The following is a 6,656-nucleotide window of genomic DNA, read 5'->3' on the forward strand; positions in this document are numbered from 1 at the left end:
GACATTGTTTCGTTCTGCTGTGCATGGGGTTGCTAAGAGTCGGTTCTGACTCAGTGGCACCTGACAACAACAACAACAACATGAGTTAGAGTTGAGTTGATTGCACCCAACATCAACAGTTCTTATAGGAAAAATTATAAATCACAGCTGATAAGAGGTAGAATTAAGATTAATTTCATAACATTTTAGAATTAAATACGTTAGAATTATTATTCTGCTACGTATCAGATGCAGATGATACAACCTTGCTTGCTGAAAGTGAAGAGGACTTAAAATAGTTATGGATGAAGACCAAAGACCACAATCTTCAGTATGGGTTGCATCTCAACGTAGAGAAAACAAAAATCCTTACCACTGGACCAGTAGACAACATCAATATAAATGGAAAAAAGAAGTTGTCAAAAACTTCATTATGCTCAGATCAGCAATCAACAAACACATCAAAGATCAAACAATGTATTGCATTGGGCAGATCTGTTGCATAAGACCTTTCTAAAGTGTTGAAGAGCAAAGTTTGAGGACTAAGGTGCACCTGACCCAAGCCATGGTGTTTTCAGTAACGTCATATGCATGTGAAAGTTGGACAGTGACTAAGGAAGACCATGGAAGAATTGGTGCATTTGAGTTATGGTGTTGGAGGAGAATATTGACAATACCATGGATTTCCAAAAGAACAAATAGATTTGTGTTGGAAGAAGTACAGCCAGAGTGCTCCTTGGAGGCCAAGGATAGCCAGACTTCATCTCTCATACTTCGGATGTATTGTCAGGAGGGACAAGTTGCTGGAGAAGGATATCATGTTTGGTAAAGTGGAGGGTCAGAGTTGAAGAAAGAAATCCCCAGCGAGATGGATTGGCATGGTGGCAGCAGCCATGGGCTCAGGCATGGCAATGATTTTGAGATTGGCATGGGACCAGGCAGTGTTTCGTTTTGTTGTACATAGGGTTGCTATGAGTCTATACCAAGTCAATGGCACCTAACAACAACAACAATGTATCAAAATTTTTTGATATGAATATATATATATTACTGAGATTTTATTAATTTTTCATGGTTAGTAGAATGCTACAGTGGAGATTCAGAACTTCTGATATATTACTAGAATCCAGTATTCAGGGAGGCTTTACAACAACAAATGAATATGTTTTGTATAAAATTCTATTTTGAAATTCCTTTTAATAATAAAATAAAAAAATATTTCCTTATAAAATTGGCATATTGTTTATATGTTTGCAAATGAGAAAGAAAACTTTTATAGATCTATCATAACGCCTGGGACATGTACAGTAGAGGTTAACCTGTCTTCTTTTTTATGGGTCTAGATATTTTCTAATAGCTTCTGACTCTAATTCTGTAGAGAGTTTTTCATGGTTTATTTAAAAATGTTTTGGATATGTGGCAAAAATATTGAGAACAAATCTAAGGAATTTCCATTCCCAGCTTTCTTAAAATTGTATTATTATTTTCTGTAAGGTAGTGTGATCCAGTTCATTAAGCAGAGAGGGGAGATGAAATTTTGATGTGGTTAGTTTGAATAATCAATGTGCCTTCATTGCTATAAAATAGATGGATAATACTTGTATGTGAGGTTCAACATAGACTTTGCAGTTCATTTTCTTTAGTACCTTTTAGGTCCATGAAGCATGAGATCTAACTCCAAAGTTTGGTGACTAAAGTTCTGAAAACTCTCTTGGCTTGATTTTCGCTGTTATCAATAAGCTGAAGGACCCAGGGGTTAAGTGTTTGGCTGTTAACTGAAAGGTTAGTGATTAGAACTCACAAGCTGCTCAGTGGGAGAAAGATGTGACAGTTTGCTTCCATAAAGATTACAACCTTCAAAACTGTATGTGGCAACTCTACTTTGTCCTATCATGTTGCTGAGTTGGAATCAATTTGACGGTAGCGGGTTTTGAATCAGTAAGCTGGAAGTGTATATTCTGTAATTACAAAGTCATTGAGAAGTTTAAATTAATTTCACCAGAAAATATATTCTAATTGTGCCATCAGCAAATGAACTTTGAAGTGAAATCCAATGATATACTAACCATATTGGAGCTTCTTTCATAATAATTGCTCTGAAATGGAACATTGAAAAGATAAATACCATAAAATTCTATCTACTATCCAACTGTTAGTCAAAAGTGTCTTACATTTTCTCAAATAAATTAATTTGGGATGAAGATCATGATTTTTCTCTGTATAAAACAAAATGTTACAAGCTTATAATTACTTTTCAAACAAATACATGTTCCGTAAAGTCTAGAATTGCTTATTTCTTTTGTGAAGAAAGCTATGTTAGGGCACGGTGTATGTGTTTTGGGGGTGTCCCAAATAATTTGAGTTATAATTGACGTATTGTCATATCTAATTTATGTATTTGTTCCTGAGATCCAAATAATGGAAGTGCTATTTTAAATAAGTTATCATAGTTCTTCTACACCCCAGCCTTGTTCTCAAATTGACCTTAGCACCCATTTTTACCTGGGGCAGTGAAGGGCAACAGGACAAGGAGAAGAGTGAGTAGAGAGATAACTGTGATAGAGGGAGGGGAGTACTGGCCTCAGAATCAGAAGACCTGGGTTGAATTGAATATTGGCTTTTTCTATATAAGTGACATTTAGAAAATTAGGCAAACACTCTCTCATCAATAAAGTGGGCTTAACTAGTATATACCCTATAGTATTCTTTTGATTAATAGATAAGATACAGTATAGTAGAATGACTAATATTGATTCTATCTGTTGGCTTTCTTTTTTTCTATTCTCTGAATTAACAAGAAGTGAAGTTGCGCATTGCATTTCTAGTGTCTACTTGAAATACCAAACCCATCCCCAAGCAAACCTCCGCTCAATCAGCAAACTTTCCCAAGATCCTAGTTTAAAGACCCCAGTTCATTGGATCTTCAAGGAATTATTTGTTTTCTTTTCTGTTCTATATGTATGCTTTTTGGAATGCAACATTGAAACAGCAAATAGCGTTTTGTGCTTTTGCAATAATTTTTCTATTTTTATTTTTTTGTTCATAGTTTGCAAGTTTTCTCATTTGGCAGATTAATGTTCATGATCAAATACAGAATCAAATTTTGTACTGGGAGAAAGATGAGGCTTTCTGTTCTGGTAAATATTTACAGCCTTGGAAACCCTATATAGAGTTGCTATGAGTTGGAATTGACTTGATGGCAGTGAGTGAGTCAGTGATTTGGAAAGATATGGTAACTTGAAGATGCTTATAAAAACTAGCATAAGGGCTTAGAGACATAGGTTATAAATGGATTATTCCCAAGGGTTTGACTTTATTTGCTCATATGTCCACAGAAAACATTCCCCTGAAACAATGAAGTACTGCTCATTTTTGACAAAAGTACTCTCCTAGTTGCCATAGTCCCCACCACTCCCTATTAATTATCCTGGCAAGCCTGATTTTTTACCTCCATGATCTCTGTAGGCCTCTATAGTTTGTGAGTTTATGACTTTTGACTCTATATTGAATCCTTTTTTTTTTTTTTTTTTTGCCAATTCAAGTTTTTATAAGTGTACAAATGATTGACAACAAGTACAATAATTAGCTGTGCAATCTTGTGTGATGCTGCAGGATAAGCACAGCACTGTTCACCCTAAGGTTGGCAGCTCAAACACACCAACCCTGTAGAGTTTGCTATGAGTTGGGCATTTTAACAAGAACAACAGTCTTTAATTAAGGAGATTTTCCCCATCACCATTAGTCCCCCTTCCATACTCTCCAGCTCCTCCCACCTCTGGTAACCATTAATAAGCTTGTGTCTATACATTTGCCTTTTCTTGTGTGTGTGTGTCATATTTAATGTTTTTAAAATTTATTTTTCCTTACATCTATTAACTAAATCTGGATTCCTGGTGTGGTGCTGGATTGTGAACCACAAGGCTGGCAGTTAAAACCCACCAGCTACTCCTCAGAAACCCTATACAGGGTTGCTATGAGTTGGAACTGACTTGATGGCACTTAACAACAACAGCCGCATTAACTTAGTTAATTTGATTTTGTATGTTGTTGTATTGCTAAGTGCTATCAAGATAGTTCTGAATCATAGTAACCTGGTATATAGTTTCTGAGGCGGTAAATCTTTTCAGAAACAGAATGCTACAGGATAAGCACTGGATTGCTACCTACAAGGTCTGTGGTTCAAATCCCCCATTCATTCCTCAAAAATCCTATACAGGATTGCTGTAAGTTGGAATCAGTTCTATAGCATTTAACACCACCACCACCACCAAGCACCATAAAAGCAGTCTCATCGACTCGACAGCACTTACAACAACAACAAGAGCCCTGGTGTGGTGCTGTGGGTTAATTTGCCAGACTGAAAAGCCATTTGCACTGCAAGGTCGGCAGTTCAAACTCACCATCGGCTCCTCAGAAACCCTATACGGGGCGCTATGGGTTGGAATCGACTTGATGGCACTTTATATCAACAACAACAAGATATAATCAGGGTGGTGATCTCAATGTAGAGTACAAAAACGCCTCTAAGTTATCATATTCTTGATGCAGATTTCCTAAAGGTACATTTGGAAATTGTTTTCTAACCATGATAAAGAAATGTCACGTACAAAATTTTTAAAAATGTCTCTAGATAATCAATTAAAAAACAAACAAACAGTAAAGAAAATCAGTTTGGTGAAAGTTTTTTTTCAGGATAATCCTTAGGTCCAAACTAAAAAACTGGTAAAGGGAAAAATACCCAGATTCTACAAACATTGCAGAATTTGTCTTTAAATGAGAGAAAAAGGTTTTTAAAAACAAATGGAGTTTACTAAAAGATCTTTAACAGACTATCCTGGAAGCTTAATTAAAAAGTAGAAGTTGATGTATTAAAACAAAGATGTTTCAGTGCAGCTCCAAAATCATTTATATACAGCCATCTGGAAGGACGATCCTGGATCAGAAAAATATTTATTCCTTGTGTATCTACATTATAAGGAGCTTTGGTAGCATAGTGGTTATGAATCAGGCTGCTAACCCGAAGGTTAGCAGTTCAAAACTACCAGCTGTTCCACAGGAGAAAGATGAGGCTTTCTGCTCCCGTAAAGATTTACAACCTCAGAAACCCTGTGCAGGGTCGCTATGAGTTGGAACCAACTCCATGGTACTTAACAACAATAACAACATCTACATTATATGTGCATGCCTCATTTTAGTTGTCATAATTGTCTCTGTAATTTCCTTCAGAATAGTGGTCATAACCACCCTGGCTACCACTAAAGTCTCTGCACCTTCCATATCCATATCTGTATCCTCCAGGCCAACTGTCATCCCTGCTGCTCTCATAGCCTTGGTCCTCACCACCTCTAGAGTAGCTGTGACCATGCCCATGAGCACCAAAGGCACCCCCTCTGGTTCCCTGGGCTGATTTGCCTGCATGATCCACACGGATCTGGCGACCATCCAGGGACTCTCCATTCATGGCTCACGTGGCATCTGAAGCACGTTCTGGGTTGGTAACGGTGGTGAGTCTCTCAATCCTTTACCACCACCTCAGAAATCGGTCTGAACTTGCTGAACTGATTTTCCAATGCCTGCTCATCTGTGTTGAAGTTGAGACCTTCCACAAAGAGTTTCTCTTCTTCAGAGGACATGGCAGTGAATTTGGATCCTGGGAAATTAAAAATTGAACAGCCTCAGTAACAGCTAATGCTGAGGAGCAGAGAGAATCCACAAGGTTGGTTTTAACCTCAAGGTCGGTAATTCAAACCTTATCCGCCACTCCTCTGAAACCCTATACAAGGGTTTGAGTCAGAACCAACTTGATAGCACTTAACAACAACAATCACATTATCTTAATTAATTTGACATTGCATGTTGTTGTACTGCTAAGTGCCATCTAGGTGGTTCTGAATCAAATGATCTTGTATATGCTTTCTGAGGCTGTAAACTTTTGCAGAAATAGAAGGCTTCAGAATAAACACTGAGTTGCTAACTACAAGGCCTGTGGTTCAAATATACCAGTCATTTCTCGGGAAGCCTATACAGGAAACCTTATACAAAATTCCATTATATGGCATCCTGGTGTGGTGCTGCAGGATAATGCACTGGATTGCAATGTCTGTTTGGTAGGTGGCTGAGATTCACCAGCCACTACTCCAGAAACTCTATAGGTTTGCTATGAGTTGGAACTGACTGGATGGCACTTAACAACAACAATAACATATCCCTTTATGAGTTGGAAATGACTTGGTGACACTTAACAACAACAATATATATATATAGTTACTATTGTGGGCTTTCAGTGACTTGAATATAAAAGGGAGCTGAATTTTATAACCTTGTTGTTAAGTGTCATTGAGTTTGTTCTGACTCATAACAACCCCGTAGAGGGTTTCTGAGGAGCAGCTGGTGGGTTTGACCTGCTGACCTTGAATTCAAACTGATTTTGCTGTCTGGTGCATTATCCTGCAGGAACCTTAGAGATCCCTTTATAACTTTGGTTAATAAAATAATTTAGAGAAAGCACTGTTATCTAAGAGTTTTCTATTGGGTAATGTTAATGGTATCTAGTTTGAAAAGTTGCCCTCCAATGGTATTACTGCTAAACACCCACTTTTCGCTTATTGACATGGTTATTGCTGTTGTTTAGGTGCCATCGAGTTGGTACTTACTCAGAGTGGCCTTATGCACAACAG

The 6,656-nt window shown here is 37.5% G+C and overlaps 1 protein-coding gene and 1 pseudogene across 1 annotated transcript in view; one reads left to right on the forward strand and one right to left on the reverse strand.

The window, feature by feature from the left end:
* The window catches only part of DCDC2C (doublecortin domain containing 2C), a 125,650-nt gene that overhangs the window by 9,247 nt on the left and 109,747 nt on the right, over positions 1-6,656 (forward strand). The gene's annotated exons all lie outside the window — the stretch shown is intronic.
* On the reverse strand, positions 5,171-5,612 carry LOC102824976 (annotated as a pseudogene).

The sequence above is a fragment of the Chrysochloris asiatica genome, unplaced genomic scaffold (assembly GCF_000296735.1).
Source record: "Chrysochloris asiatica unplaced genomic scaffold, ChrAsi1.0 scaffold00058, whole genome shotgun sequence".
Classification (NCBI taxonomy): Eukaryota; Metazoa; Chordata; class Mammalia; order Afrosoricida; family Chrysochloridae; genus Chrysochloris; species Chrysochloris asiatica.